This window comes from Rhinoderma darwinii, chromosome 2 (genome assembly GCF_050947455.1).
Source record: "Rhinoderma darwinii isolate aRhiDar2 chromosome 2, aRhiDar2.hap1, whole genome shotgun sequence".
Classification (NCBI taxonomy): Eukaryota; Metazoa; Chordata; class Amphibia; order Anura; family Rhinodermatidae; genus Rhinoderma; species Rhinoderma darwinii.
Genome location: NC_134688.1, coordinates 319,703,219 through 319,720,242, shown reverse-complemented (window position 1 = coordinate 319,720,242; position 17,024 = coordinate 319,703,219).

The following is a 17,024-nucleotide window of genomic DNA, read 5'->3' as shown; positions in this document are numbered from 1 at the left end:
CCCTGTATATAGTGCTCCACATATAGCCCAACCCTGTATATAGCCCCCCTGTAGATATAGCCCACCCCTGTATATAGTGCTCCACATATGGTCCACCCCTGTATATAGTGCTCCACTAGATAGTCCACCCCTGTATATAGTGCTCCACAGATAGCCCACCCCTGTATATAGTATATACAGGGGTGGGCTGTGGAGCACTATATACAGGGGTGGACTATATGTACAGGGGGACTATATACAGGGGTGGGCTGTGGAGAACTATATACAGGGGTGGACTATATGTACAGGGGGGCTATATATAGGGGTGGGCTTTTTGTGGAGCACTATAGGGGGAGCTATTTGTGGGATACTATATACAGGGGTGGGATACTATATACAGGGGTGGGCTATATCTACAGGGGGACTATAGCTACAGTGGTGGGCTAGATCTACAGGGGTGGGCGATCTATGGAGCACTACATACAGGGGTGGGCTATATCTACAGGGGGGCTATATACTATATAGCCCCCCTGCAGCTGTAGCCCACCCCTGTATATGGTGCTCCATAGATAGACACCCCCCGTAGATAAAGCCCCCTGCGTGTAGATAAAGTCCCCCTTGTAGATAAATGCCACACACTTTTATTACAATTTAAAAAAAAAAAAAAAAAACTATTCAAACTCACCTTATTCCCGCTCCCACGCCGTCCGGCAGCCATGGAGACCTGCTCTATTCTGCGCAGGTCTCCTGGGGGTTGAACACAGGGTCTATGAAAGGCGCCGATTGGCTGGGCAGGATGACTTTCCCTGTCAATCAGCGCCTTTCATTGACTGAAGCTTCACTGGTACAAAAGGTACCAGTCGCTTCACTGATGCAAAAGCGCTGAATAGCCGGGCACGGAACGTAAAAATGTATAAAAATTAATGAAGCAATGGTCAAACAAGTGCACTAGCACTCCATTCTCATGGAGCACTTCGGGGGAATTTCAGTCCCCTGATCTCATAGCTGGGGTCCCAGTTGTAAGACCCCCAGCGATCACACATGTACCCCCTATTCTGTGGATAGGGGATACATGTGCTTGTGGGAAAACCCCTTTAAAGGGGTTTTGCAATCCCTAAAAATTGATGGCCTATTCTCAGGATAGCCCATCAATAGCTGATGGGTCGGGGTCCGACTCCCAGGACCCCTGCCGATCAGCTGTTTTGAAGGGGGTGCAGAGCTTGCTGCATCTGTGTCGGAGATTCACAGTGAGCAAGAAAAAACGAAAATGCTGATCAGCGGAGGTCCTGGTAGTCGGACCCCGACCCATAATCTTTTGAAGGCCTATCCTGAATAACGGAGCATCCATTTAGGCATTTTTATATTTATAGTGTAGCTAAACATTTAACAAACTTCTGACATATCATAGTGACATGTCAGAAGTTTGGATTGGTGGGTTCTGAGCACTGAGACCCCCACCAATCGCTAAAACGCAGCTGAAGCGCTCGTGTGAGAAACGAAACAGCTAAACACTACGACATGTCAGAAGTTTGTTAAACGTTTAGCTACACTATAAAAAGAATGTGCCTGGAGACACTAGTTTTTCTAAAATCATAAAATAATGTCATACCTGAGTGCAGGTATTAAGTCATTGGGGTGTGGGTGGCGACAGGGAGTGTCCTGGGTGCTGCGGAACCCAGCGGGATATTTTTCAGACCGCCTGGGATGGCGGAACAGCGGTGAGATAAGTTTTTGTTTTTTTTATTACCACTAATACTATTCTTCCTCTCCTGCCATCAGTCCCACGAGGGGGGGGGGGGGGCACAAAGAGAATATGCCTGGAGACACAAGAGTTTCTGAAATCATAAAATTTCATTTATTTTATGATTTTAGAAACGCTAGTGCTTCCAGACACTAAATATAAACTCTGTGCTCATTGTCCTGTGGCTTCTGTTCTCTGCAGTGCTCCGCTCTGCTCCCCTGCTCCAGGCAGACTACTGCTGTGTTGCGCTAAGCATCACAGTGATGTGGTCACACCGAGCGCAGGCAGCGTCGTTGCGGGGGGGGATGGGGGTGTAGCTGGCGGCAGGGAGGGTCCGGGGCAGGGCGGGACATTCTTCAGACCACCCAGGACGGCGGGACAGCCGTGAAAAACCGGGACTGTCCCACCGGATCCGGGACAGTTGGGAGCTATGATTCAGGGACCTTTCTACATCCATGAAGTGGTTTTGTGTGTCACCCCTTGGTTTAGACACCGGCTCATAGTGTTCAGCAACACTCATCTCACGAGTTGTGGTATACACCGTACCATCTACCAAACCACTTTCGGACACTATACTCCCCTCCATCTTGGAGTTTTGTGTCTCAGCATTTAAATGCGGAGACTGTCCGTCCAGAGACACTTTTTCACCGCACTGATGAGACATCTCTGGGTTACCTCTATCAGACCCGATAGGGGTCGTCTCTGCAGCAGTGTTAGGGTCCTCATCCTGCTTAGTGGTATAGCCCCGCTTGTTGCCCTTAGCAACCTGTCTTGTGCCACATGCAACTTCCATGGCTAAAGCACACACTATCAGTATCCATGGAACAAGCCTGTAAGACCACCTCTATGGCTCCCCTCATCTCCTGGGAAAGTGTGAGCACTACATGGTTCTCAACTTTCACATGAGAAAGACCTGCAGGGGGCAGAACTTCTAAGGGTGAAGCAGTAACCCTTCTCACACTATACATGGCAGTAGTGTCCTCATTGTTACCATTGACAGCCCCAACCTCTAGGGAAATGTTTTCATGTACATCTGGTTCACTACCGGGCAGTTCATTAGTGACCGAGGCCACAGCCACCAGCGCACACACACACCTCACTGACTCCACTGTCTAGGAACTCCTCATGTGCGCACTTAGGGCTACATTCACACTGGTGTGGTCGCTCAAATAAAAAGGTGGATCACTGCTGCTGGATTCAGCGGACTCTAATGTGACCCCAACCACATTCTCAGACCTGTAGAGTTTATCACCACTCCACTCACACATAGCAGCAGGAAGCCCATGGTCATCCATCGCAGTAGCATACAGATGGTTGCCATTAGGAACAATGCACACATGACATGCAACAGTCTGGTTATTGTGAACCATGACCTCTAGGGGCACACTTGACATAATCCCCTCTTCTGCCTTGACTCTGGTTTCTTCACCGGCCCATTCACACTGCATTCCCCTTCTAAGGCTGTGTGTGTGACATACTCATGGCTTAAAGACATGTTAGGCACAATTGTGGACATTTCACTAGCGTCATCACATAAATTCTCTTCATCAAATACATTATATACAGCATTTTTAGCAGGCATTTCATGAATCACATTTTCATCATTTGACATCCTAAGGGTATGTTCACACGGCAGCCTCTGTTACGGCTGAAATTACGGAGCTGTTTTCAGGAGAAAACAGCTCTGAAATTTCAGACATAATGGCAAGTGCAGGCGCTTTTCGCTGCGTCCATTACGTACATAATTGGAGCTGTTTTTCCATGGAGTCAATGGAAAACGGCTCCAATTACGTCTCAAGAAGTGACAGGCACTTCTTTGACGCGGGCGGCTTTTTTACGCGCCGTCTTTTGACAGTGGCGCATAAAAAATAAAAAAATGACCGTCGGCACAGAACATCGTAAAGCCCATTCATATGAATGGGCAGATGTTTGCCGACGCTTTGGTGCCGTATTTTCGAACGTAATTAGAGGTTAAAACAGCCGAATTACGTCCGTAAATAGGGTGTGTGAACCCAGCCTTACTACTGGTGCATTTTCCCTTTCTGGCAGTGGAGCAGCACACCCTGCAGTGGACTTTTCCCTGTAATAGCTACAATGTTTATCGGAGATATTGCCTTTCTCCCACAACTGCCAAAAGTGATGGAAGTCCATTCCCAGCACAAACTCCTCATCAAGTTCCTGACATTTTATAAGTCTGTGCTGCACAGTCCCAACATCAGTTTCAAAGTCAATCAGAACGGTCTCACCCAACTCAGGATCCTTCTTCACGAACAGCAAAATGTCCGGATGCACCCTCGAGAACTCTTGGCGAAGATCCAGACTGACCAGTAGTGGAATCCCACCAACCAACACTTCACGTGTTTTCTCATTCGATTTCTCTGGCCTCCTGACCAGAGAACAATCAGGTGCACATCCATCTGCTTGATGGCATCTCCAACAGCGCTCCTTCTGCTGAACAACAGCCTCCACATGCCGTCGAGGTTGGTTGCTCCTAGCAACCCCATCTGGGCGATTCAGCACACTTGGCTTTTTAACCGCTGCCCAACATTGCTTGGGAACACCTTTTCCATTCACACAAATAGTCCGCTTGCAAACATTCCCACCATGAGTCCGGGTGGTTGCCCTTAGCAACGGTACTCACAGTTTGTATCACAGGTATGCATGCTGCGTGCTCTTCTCCACAAACTGTCTGTAACACCTCCAGAGTAACCGGCATCAATGCAGCTGGCATTGAAAGGCATTTACTTGGCTTGGAAAGCTGCATATACATGGACAGCACTTGTGCCCTTAGAGCCTCTCAATTTGCTTCCAACTGTGCCAGGAACCTTTGGTTATCCTCCCTCTGTTTGGCATTTGTTTCCTGTAGCTCTGCATTCATCTCACAGGATCGCCATCTTCAGGATAAGATGGTTGGCACACAAGAATTTTCACTCCAAGTCATTGAATAAAGTTTTAAACCAGCCGCAGCAAGCTTTATTATCTTCACACATTAAAGATGGTTTACACAGCAGTTCAAAACAAACCCTAGGCCGTCCAGCCTCTAACTAACACACTCAGTGTCCCTCACTACGAGACACTGAGCCTTGTGCCCAGTACCTCAAAACATAGGCAGCTTTACCTTACACGTTGGTGACTCTCACAGGCTAGCATGCCTGTCTTCCCCAGACTGAGAGCCTTGTGTGAACAGCACACACATCAATTAAAGGGCCGCCTCAGGTGAAGCCTAACTAGGCTCATCAGACAGCCCAAGACATGGACTGTCTGTATGGAGTGGAAACTCGCCCTTCTCCTTCACACTCCAGCAAACTAGGCCCTATTCCGGGTTTTACACCCAAGCAACAGCAGAGAAAACCCTCTCTGCTGTACATGGTTAATTAAAACATGACAGTTTCTGCACTGTCCAGTAGCAGCACTGCTACAAAATGTACATGTTTTTTTAGGTATACTGTACTTACTTTTTGAACTGCTGCGTTGTCTGTGCTTTATAATAGCCTTAATCTTGATTCTTAGATTTCACCAGCTTTCCTTCCTCTCTGCTTTGCTATCAATCCCATGATGCTCCAGCACAGCATCACATGACCAGCTGAATACCCAGAATACACAATCTGATGCCCCAGAGGAAGCCAGAAGGGCGAAACCCAGGGTCGGGCGAGAGTGTTTGGCGTGCCGGCTGGAAATTTTTACGATTTTTACTTACCTTGATGCTTTTATTTCTTGTTACTTCTGTGAGTAGGGATTAAACTTGGCGTGGAGCAATGTTTTTGCAGAGGCTGTTGCACTATGTGTCGTCCTTTTTCCATCTATTAGAGACATAAGATCCTTTTCCTACCAGGAGTTCTTTGAATGTGGAGAGAGACGATAGGGAGCTCGGTGGAACTACAAGGATAAAAATCCACACCTCATTGGATTGCGGATTGTCCACTCGGTGAAACTACAAGGATAAGAAACCACTCCTCATTGGATTGCGGATTGTCCACTGCATTTTTCTGGGAGAGAGTGTCCATACTGAATGATATTGGACTGTTATCAGTGCCGTCTGAGCGGTAAACTTAACTGTACTTTATATATTTAATTTACGAAATATGGTCAGACAGCCCTGGGGTCCTTCAATGGACCGTGGGGTGTCTGCCCATATATGGTGTGTCCCTCGATCACGTCACAGGTATTCCCTCATTTACCCGTTGAATGCTGCGGTCAGCTTTGATCGCAGCATTCAGGGGAATAGCAGCATTGATGAGAGGTTTCTCTGATCTCCGCTGTTATAGCGGGACTGCAGCTGTGTAATACAGCCATTGCCCTGCTCCTGACAATAAGTGTGTCCGCGAGGTCAGCATAAGGTAATGAGGCCGGCGCTGCACCAATGAGTGCTGGCGCAGGCACTGAAGACAGAACATGGGGGTGTTTTGCAGTGCGCCCGCCTTCTTCTGTCTTAAATGCCGGCAATCATTAGTGCAGCGCTGGTCGTATAATATTGTGCTGACCGCGCACACACTTGTCAGGACTCAGGAGCGGGGCAATGGCTGTATTACACTGCTGCAGCCCCGCTCTAACAACTTTCATGTGTTACTATACTTAGCTTTGCGGCCACACAGCTTAGTATCGAAATACATGAATTAACGGTAATGAACCGTTTGAGGGTGCACGGTATAGAAACAGTATCGAAGTTTCGATGCATCGTGCAACCCTAACGCGTGGTATAGTTTTCTGAAGCAGGTGCATCCGCCATATTGGCTTCATTTTCTCCCATCAGGGAACAAGCTGTGTTACATGCAGATCTACATACACTACCGTTCAAAAGTTTAGGGTCACTTAGAAATTTCCTTATTTTTGAAAGAAAAGCACAGTTTTTTTCAATGAAGATAACATTAAAGTAATCAGAAATACACTCTATACATTGTTAATGTGCTAAATGACTATTCTAGCTGCCAACGTATAGTTTTTAATGCAATATCCACATAGGTGTATAGAGGCCCATTTCCAGCAACCATCACTCCAGTGTACTAATAGTACATTGTGTTTGCTAACTGTGTTAGAAGGCTAATGGATGATTAGAAAACTCTTGAAAACCATTGTGCAATTATGTTAGCACCGCTGTAAACAGTTTTTCTGTTTAGAGGAGCTATACAACTGACCTTCCTTTGAGCTAGTTGAGAATCTGGAGCATTCCATTTGTGGGTTCGATTAAACTCTCAAAATGGCTAGAAAAAGAGAGCTTTCATGTGAATCTCGACAGTCTATTCTTGTTCTTAGAAATGAAAGTTATTCCATGAGAGAAATTGCCAAGAAACTGAAGATTTCCTACAACGGTGTGTACTACTCCCTTCAGAGGACAGCACAAACAGGCTCTAACCCGAGTAGAAAGAGAAGTGGGAGGACCCACTGCACAACTGAGCAACAAGACAAGTACATTGGAGTCTTTAGTTTGAGAAATAGACGCCTCACAGGTCCTCAACTGGCAGCTTCATTAAATAGTACCTGCAAAACGCCAGTGTCAACGTCTACAGTGAAGAGGCGACTTCGGGATGCTGGCCTTCAGGGCAGAGTGGCAAAGAAAAAGCCATATCTGAGACTGGCTAATAAAAGGAAAAGATTAATATGGGCAAAAGCCCACAGACATTGGACAGAGGAAGATTGGAAAAAAGTGTTATGGACAGACGAATCGAAGTTTGAGGTGTTTGGATCACACAGAAGAACATTTGTGAGACGCAGAACAACTGAAAATATGCTGGAAGAGTGCCTGACGCCATCTGTCAAGCATGGTGGAGGTAATGTGATGGTCTGGGGTTGCTTTGGTGCTGGTAAAGTGGGAGATTTGTACAAGGTGAAAGGGATTTTGAATAAGGAAGGCTATCACTCCATTTTGCAACGCCATGCCATACCCTGTGGACAGCGCTTGATTGGAGCCAATTTCATCCTACAACAGGACAATGACCCAAAGCACACCTCCAAATTATACAGGAACTATTTAGGGAAGAAGCAGGCAGCTGGTATTCTATCTGTAATGGAGTGGCCAGCGCAGTCACCAGATCTCAACCCCATAGAGCTGTTGTGGGAGCAGCTTGACCGTATGGTACGCAAGAAGTGCCCATCAAGCCAATCCAACTTGTGGGAGGGGCTTCTGGAAGCATGGGGTGAAGTTTCTCCCGATTACCTCAGCAAATTAACAGCTAGAATGCCAAATGTAATTGCTGCAAATGGAGCATTCTTTGACGAAAGCAAAGTTTGAAGGAGAAAATTATTATTTCAAATAAAAATCATTATTTCTAACCTTGCCAATGTCTTGACTATATTTTCATTTTGCAACTCATTTGATAAATATAAGTGTGAGTTTTCATGGAAAACACAAAATTGTCTGGGTGGCCCCAAACTTTTGAACGGTAGTGTATGCTGCGTGAATTTATCCTAACTTTATTATAGATCACGTCCATAGTGTTTCTGGCAGTAGTCCCTTCTACCCAAATAAACCTAGGGATGTACTTTGTTGTCTCCATTACTTTACAGATAAAGACTTGATCCTTAAACGGAACCTTTCACCAGGATTTCACCTATTATACCAGCAATACCTGGTGGTAGTGTGTGAAAAATCATTTTTATGTAACCTATAATCTTCTAAGTAGGCTCTGTACCTTTAGTATTTAGTTTTTTAGTGTTCCCACGCTGTATCCTAATGAGCATAAAAGAGTCATATCTTTGTTTGAAAAAAAGAGTCATATCTTAATTTCCAAGTTAACCCCACCTCCTTATCTTTGATTGACAGCTCCCTGAAGCACACACGAAATCCCACGCTTGCGCATCAATGTTTTGCTCTGCTGTGCGCTTTCAATGGGACACCATAGCGGCACATGTAATTGGATTTGAGGCCCGGACGAAGCAGGGAAGGTTGTCGGACCAAACATGACGGGCGCATGCGCACAACCTCAAATGAGATTTCGGCATTCAGGGCGGGACAGTTTTCAGTAGTGGGCACACATAAAAGAGGAACGGATGAGACTAATGGATTATTTCCATAAAGTGTGAAAAATGTTTGCAGACCGTTATTTACGATCAGAGGAGGCGTTTAGGAGAGGGAATAATGGCAATGAACTTTTGACAGCAGCAGCCAGGGAGGGTTGAGTAGAGTTCAATAGGTGAAATGCTAGTGACAGGTTCCCTTTAAGGACGACCTATTTACAATTTTCCGAATGGAACCCTTTACCACAAGTCAATGTTCCCGAATTCTCACCCTAGCTCATAAAACATCAATTAGCTCACGATATCAGGAGGCTAGCTTCAAACTGCTCTCACGATGGTATAGGACCCCGGTCCGTCTCCATTGCATCTTCCCGACCGTCTCACCTCTTTGTTGGAGATGCGGTTTGGACAATGGTACCCTTCTCCACACTTTCTGGTCTTGCCCACTACTGGCAGAATTTTGGGACGGAGTCAAGAGGGTGATCTTCAAAGTAACTGATACCACCTGTTACATGAACGCGGCCTTCTTCCTCCTCCATCACTGTGACATTCCGGCTAACACATACAAACGCTCTCTGCTTCACTTTTTAGTGATGGCTGCACGACACTGTATTCCCTTGCGCTGGAAGAAATCCTCTCTGCCGACATTGTCCCTCTGGGTCTCGAAGGTCAATGACCTTATGCATATGGAGGACCTGACTTCCTCCATACACGATACTCACGCTAGGTTCTGCCGCACGTGGGCCCCGTGGATCGTGTTTCAGGACTCTGACTTCTACACTGACATTCTTGGAAGTGTGGATACTGATGGACAACTCGTGGGGTCCCGTTCGAGAGTGGCGGGGGTCTCCTCGGTGGGAGTGACTATTCCTCCCTCCCCTTCATGCTCTTCTATTCCCTTCTTTACTTTTGCCTAGGTCTGTTTCTCTTATGCATAGTGGGGAAGTTCATATGTATACTCTAAAGATGACATATAATGCTACCTCGTGGAAGGTTCACAGTGTGAGGTTCATATCCATACATCTTTATTTATGTAAGTTGTTTCATTTTCCCACATGTACTTGATGTATCTTGTATTCTGTAAATATGTGGCTGTTGCCACGAAAATAAAGTAACAAAAATGTTACCTATACATATATACCACAAAAAGGAAGCACTGCATGTCCCAAGAAAACAGTGCAAAATTTATATCGATACATAAAACACATACAGAGTTAGGGTATGTTCACACGCACTATTTTCAGACATAATTCGGGCGTTTTACGGCTCGAATTACACCTGAAAAAACGCCCCTAATACGTCTACATACATCTGCCCATTGCTTGCAATGGGTTTTACGGTGTTCTGTTCCCACGAGGTGTCATTTTAAGCGTTGCTGTCAAAATACGGCGCGTAAAAAGACGCCCGCAAAAAAGAAGTGCATGTCACTTCTTGGGCCGTTTTTGGAGCCGTTTTTCATTGACTCCATTGAAAAACAGCTCCAATAACGTCCATAAAATACGCAGCAAAAAACGCGAGTTGCTACAAAAACGTCTGAAAATCAGGAGCTGTTTTCGCCTGAAAACAGCTCCTTATTTTCAGACGTATTTTGCTAAGCCGTGTGAACATACCCTTATACTGTATTACATCTGTGAATAGCAAAACTGCGAAAATTGCTCTGGTCACTAAGGTTTACAATACCTTCGGTATTAAGGGGTTAAGTAAATCTCTCACTGCTAACCAATATCCATCCAGAGCTGAGCAGTTCCACAACATATGCTTTAAGTCTGCCAGTTCAGTTGAACACCGAGAACACTCTGCTGATGCTCTAACATTCATTTTCCATTGTAACTTTGGTGTCCTGTACACTCTGTGGAGCAGAAAGAGTTGCGAGTGCCTATGCACTATATTAAAAGATACCACCTTCGGAGATGCAATTATTTCTCCCCATTCCTCACTAGTAAGAGGTCCCTCATCCCGTTCTTATTTGCCTTTTATCTCCACCATTGGATCCCCCAGATGTTTCGTAAGCAGAGGGTCGTAGACCAGTGAAATAATGCCCTTGGTACCCTCAAATCCCAGTACATTCTCCAGTATTCCTGAGGTGTAACATCTCAGGTCTATCATTCTAGCCTATGTTTGGGCTGCATGTCTCAGTTGTAAGTATTGATAGAATAATGTGTTAGATATACCAAAACCCTCTTTTAATTGATGGAATGACTTGAAGACTCCTTCATCATGCAGTGGACAACCATATCTAACCCATTTCTGCTCCCACTCCTGAAAGCTCTCAAGGGTGTTAAATTTCCAGAGATACTGGTTATTCTATATGGGCATATAATTTGAACATCCCTCCATCCCCAACATTTTTTTTACATTTCAACCACAATTTATGTAGGAGCAACAAGGTCAGCCTCCCACTTCAGTTTGTGGAATTCCAGCGCCTCCAACATAAGTTTGCTGGCCTAGGTAGAATATCAATTTACCACTGGAGTCCCAGTGATCTTTCTTCCCATCCCTTAATGTGCTTCAGTTGGGCCCCCAAGTAATACACCCAACTTTTTGGTAACGCAAGTCCCCCTTGTCCTTTTGGCAGCTGCAATTTTTCTAATCTGCCTTTTCCATACCAAATCTCTAAACAAATTATGTATCCTCCTAAACCAATACTTAGGTAACCACACTGGGGCATTATGTACCATGAAGAGAGTCTGAGGCATGAGAACCATTTTAATCAGGTCCGTGCGACACAAGGCCGATAAGGGAAGCCAAAGCCAAATTTTTATTTTGTGTCTTAGTCTACCTAACAGGGGTTGGTCGTTCAGGGTTATGAAGTCCTGCACTGTGGCCAAGACCCGAATCCCTAGATACTTAAAGTCTTGTACACAAGGTATAACCACCCCACCTACAACCCCCGGCGTTTGCAATGCAGTGAGCGGCAACAAGGCCGATTTTGTCCAGTTATTTGTCAGGCCCGAAAATCTGTCGAACCTTTCACGAACACCCATAAGCTCAGGCAGGAAGTTTTCCACACACCCTAAAACAGTAGCACATCATCTGCGTACAAGGCTATACGCTCCTCCATATTTCCATACCTAAAGCCTTCTATGCTCAGATGTTGTCTCACAATGTTAGCCTGAGGCTCTATCACCAGAGCGAACAGCAACGGGGAAAGTGGGCACCCCTGACACGCCCCTCTCACCAGAGGGAACGGGTCAGATAACACCGCATTACCTTGTATTCTAGCAACCGGGTCATGATATAATAATTTCACCCAATTGATGAAGTTTCTCACAAACCTGAACATGTCCAACACCGCCCGCAAGTACCCCCATTCCACACTATCAAGCGCCTAAGCAGCATCCAAGGATACAATAGCTCTAGAGTGGGGGCCTTCCGGAGTCGCCCGGATGTTCAAGAACAGCCTATGTAAATTTACTGCCATGGATTTGGATGACATAAAACCCGACTGGTCCGGAGATATAACTGAAGTCACCACTTTAGTCAGTCTGCAAGCATGTATTTTCGCTAGAATTTTAATGTCAGTATTTAACAGGGAAATTGGTCTATAAGAGGTTGCGCCAGGTCTTTCCCTTCTTTAGGGAGAACCACTATTGCAGCACTCAGCCGCTTCGTGTTTGTTCAGCTTTTCCCGGAAAGACGATGTATCGGAGTACGGGCTCAAAGACTATCTATTGAGTCCGTACACCGATACATTTATTTCCAGAAAAAGCCGAACAGACACAAAGCGTCTGTGCCCTCACATGAACGCTTCAGCTGCTTTGTTCTAGTTATTGGTGGGGTATCAGTGCTCGGACCCCCACCAATCCAAACTTCTGATATGTCTCTATGACATGTCAGAAGTTTGTCAAACGTTTAGCTACAGTTTAAACAAAGTTGTGATTGGTGGGTGTCCAGAACCTCATACCACCCACAGATCTCTAAATTGAGGGGCACAAGCTTTCTACTAAGTTTGGATTGGATTGGTGTTTTTTTTTTTTTTTTTTAATAAACAGGTCAGTCAATTTGGTGTAACTTTATAATAACTTTCTATTAAAAATTTGTTTTACTTTTTGAGATATAGCTGCTCTGTATTCTCTATACAGAGCAGCTATATGTAGCGCTATATCCTGTTCCCATTAGGCCCGCGGTACTGACTGGTTCAGTGAAAGTGGGTCCTGCGTGTCTGACACGCATGATACACCTGTTATCTATCACATCTAAGCTCATAACTTAGAGGTGATAGATTACAGGTGGATCCTGCGTGTTAGAGACATGCAGGGCCCACTTACACTGAACCCGTAAGGGTATGTTCACACGACCAGGTTTCAGACGTAATTCGGGCGTTTTACTCCCCGAATTACGTCTGAAAAAAACGGCTCCATTACGCCGACAAACATCTGCCCATTACTTTCAATGGGTTTTACCATGTACTGTGCCGACGACCCGTCATTATACGCGTTGCTGTCAAAAGACGGCGCGTAAAAAAGACGTCTCGTCAAAAGAAGTGCAGGACACTTCTTGGGAAATAATTGGAGCCCTTTTTCATTGACTCCATTGAAAAACAGCTCCAATTATGTCCATAATGGACGCCGCGAAAAACGCGAGTACGAGCAATTACGTCTGAAATTCAGGAGCTGTTTTCGCTTGAAAACACCTCCGTAATTTCAGACGTATTTTGCGCTGTCGTGTGAACATACCCTTAGGTCCGCGAGATTGACGGATTCAGGTCTTAGCAAACGGTGCTCTATATAGAGAATACAGAGTAGTGGTCTCTCAAAAAGTAAACAAATATTTAATAGAAACTATTTATAAAGTTACACCAGAGACACTGACTGACCTGTTTATTAAAAAAAAAAAAAGTGCTTCAAAGGTGTACATAGCCTTTAACTGTAAGCACAGAGTTCAAGACGGGCAATAGAAAGTAAATAGCCCATCTCCTGCTCTCCACATGCTGTCTAAAGATGCTGAACAAGGTACAGGTATGGAAATCAGTGGAGCAGTTATTAGGGTATGTTCACACGCTAAGCCAAAAACGTATATGAAAATACGGAACTGTTTTCAAGGGAAAACAGCTCCTGATTTTCAGACTTTTTTTTAGCAACTCACGTTTTTTGCAGCGTTTTTTACAGCCGTTTTTGGAGCTGTTTTTCTATAGAGTCAATGAAAAACGGCTCCAAAAACGGCTCAAGAAGTGACATGCACTTCTTTTTCACAGCCATTTTTTTACGCGGCCGTTTTGAAAAACGGGCCGTCGGAATAGAACGCCATTTGCCCATTGAAATCAATGGGCAGATGTTTGGAGGCGTTCTGCCTCCGATTTTTCGTCCGTTTACGGGCCGAAAATTGGCCGAAAAAAAGCTGTGTGAACATACCCTTATGGTGATCAGTAGGGGCAGCTCCGCTACCAGAAGATTGTCTATCCTCTGTTGTCACTCATTACAGAGTTACATTCTGCCTCTGGAAGTGGCATCAGAATAAGACTGTGTGTTAGGAGCTTCATGAAATGGGTTTCAATGGTCGAGAAGCTACACTGAAGTCTAAGATCACAATACCAAGGTTGGCTGGAGTCGGGTAAAGCACCCCTCCACTGAACTCTAGAGCAGTGGAAACGTGTCCTCTGGGTTGATGAATCATGTTTTTCAATCTGACAGTCTAAGGCCCTGTTCACACAGAGTTTGACACCGGAACCCAGGGCCGCCATCAGGGCAGTACTAGTAGTACTCCCGTCAGGGGCCCGGCCACGTGGATGAAGAAAAGGGGCTCGTCGCCACTCCCCTTTGACTGTCGGCCCCCTCCTCACAATGCTCGCGGGCTGCCCCTCGCAACGCTCGCACCCCCCTATCAACGGTCGCGCCCACCCCTAGCAACAGTTGTGGACCCCCTGCATACCTGTTGTAGCTTCATGAACTGGACCAGCCCCCCAGCCAGCTCCTCTACACAGCCGACCGGACCTGCAGGCTGGTGAGTGTTTCCCCCTCTACATCCTGCTTCATATTCCTCCTGACCCCATTTCTAGAATGTATAAAGTATGTTAAAATGTTTTTTGTTTTTTTTTCATTTTCCTAGCGTTTTTTTGCCACGATTTTCGCAATTGCAGCAAAAATGGCGCAGTTTTGCCACGATTATATAAAAATCACGGCAAAAGTACTTGATTTGGGCCGCGATTACGAAAATTGCATAAAAAAAAGGATACAAAACATGAAAAAATAGTGCTGTTAGGCTATATTCTCACAGTGCGGTCAAATCACGTTTTTGCCGCGATTTTGCAAAAAGTATGGCAGAAATAATGGGATTTTACCGCACTGTGTAACTAGACTAAGGCCTTATTCAGACAGCCGTGTTTGGTCCGTGATATACGGGGCGTGTATTGGCCGGAGCCAGAGTCTTAGCATCATAGTTATCAGTGCTGCTAGGAGTCCCTGCCTCTCCGCGGCTATATTGTCCCATACTGTAATGATGCTTTCAGTGCGGTACCGGGGACAGTGTTCCCACGGGAAGGGAGGGACTCCTATGATCATAGATAACTGTGATGCTAGAAACCCGGCTCCCTGAACTGTGGTCGGTCCGGGAAAAATGGTTGATACACGGTCCGTATATCACAAACCGAACATGGACGTCTGAATAAGCCACTTACTTCTCTCCTATTTTTGGTGCGGATTGTGCACTGAAAATTCACTACAAATGACAATATAAGGCGATAGTCAGACCAACGTGTGTGAAATCAGCCGTGAATAATAGCCGTTTTACATGGCCGATTTGCACCCGTGCGGGACCCGTTTTCACAGATCCCTCATAGACTTGAGTCTATTGAGGGATCTGTGAAAATGCATAAAAATAGGACATGTCCTATTTTTTTACAGGCCCTACACACGGTCCGTTAAAGCAACGACCATGTGAATAACCCCATAGAAATACATGCAGCCATGTGTCGGCCATTAAAAAAAACGTCCTTCACATGGACAATTAACACGTTAGTCTGAATAAGCCCTAACTCATGTGAATGGGGTTTGTCAAAATCCCATGCACGTGCAGCAGAAAAAAAATCTGCATGGAATTCAGGACGTGCTGCTGATTTATAATATTACATAACTGTATGTGATAAGAGCTAGGTATGTATGGGAAGTATAGAGCGAGCTCACGGGCTGAGTGCGCTCCATACACAACGGGTGACGGCTGTGCAACGCAGCCGACACCTCACTACAACGGGCAGAATCGAAGATCACTTTGATTCCACCCCTTTAAGGGCATGCCCAGACGTGGCGAATTTCTTCCGCCACTGTCCGCATCAATGCCGCGTTGCGTTGCAGATTCTGTTGCGGCTCTGCCCAAAATGGGCATTAAATTGATGCGGACTAGCCGTTGCGTATTGAGGTGAAAGTACTTCCCTTCTCTCTATCAGTGCAGGATAGAGAGAAGGGACAGCCCTTTCCCTAGTAAAAGTAAAATAATTTCATACTTACCGGCCGTTGTCTTGGTGACGCATCCCTCTTTCGGCATGCAGCCCGAGCTCCCTGGATGACGCGGCAGTCCATGTGACCGCCGCAGCCTGTGATTGGCTGCAGCAGTCACTTAGACTGAAACGTCATCCTGGGAAGCCGGACTGGAGGAAGAAGCAGGGAGCTCTCGGTAAGTCTGAACTTCTATTTTTTTAATGTATATTGTGATAGGAAGTCACTGTCCAGGGTGCTGAAACAGTTACTGCCGATCGCTTAACTCTTTCAGCACCCTGGACAGTGACTATTTACTGACGTCGCCTAGCAACGCTCCCGTAATTACGGGTGCACACACGTAGTCACCCGTAATTACGGGAGCCCCATTGACTTCCTCAGTCTGGCTGTAGACCTAGAAATACATAGGTCCAGCCAGAATGAAGAAATGTCATGTTAGTAAAACCAATACGCTCCGCAGCACACATAACATCTACATAACATCTGCGGACTTCATTGCAGAATTTTGAATCTCCATTGAAGTCAATGGAGAAATTCTGCAATGAGTCCGCAACAAGTCCGCTACACGTCCGCAACAACCATTGTATGCTGCGGACACCAAATTCCGCACCACAGCCTATGCTACGCAGTGGAACCCAACCACAAAGCTGTGGAAGGCAATGGAAAAACGTGTACGCTGTGGTTTTCCGCTGCGGACTGTCCGCAGCGGAATTCCAGAGCAATTCCGCTACGTGTAATCATGCCCTAACACCTTAGATGCCGCGGTCATTCGCGACCGCGGCATTTAAAGTGTTAGAATCAGGGGGCGCCCCTGAAACAAGACAACGCACCAAAATATGGCGTAATCGCTGTTTTTTGCCCATATCACCCCACAAATATATTTTTTTCAGCTTCCCAGTACATTATGTGGTACAATAAATGGCGCC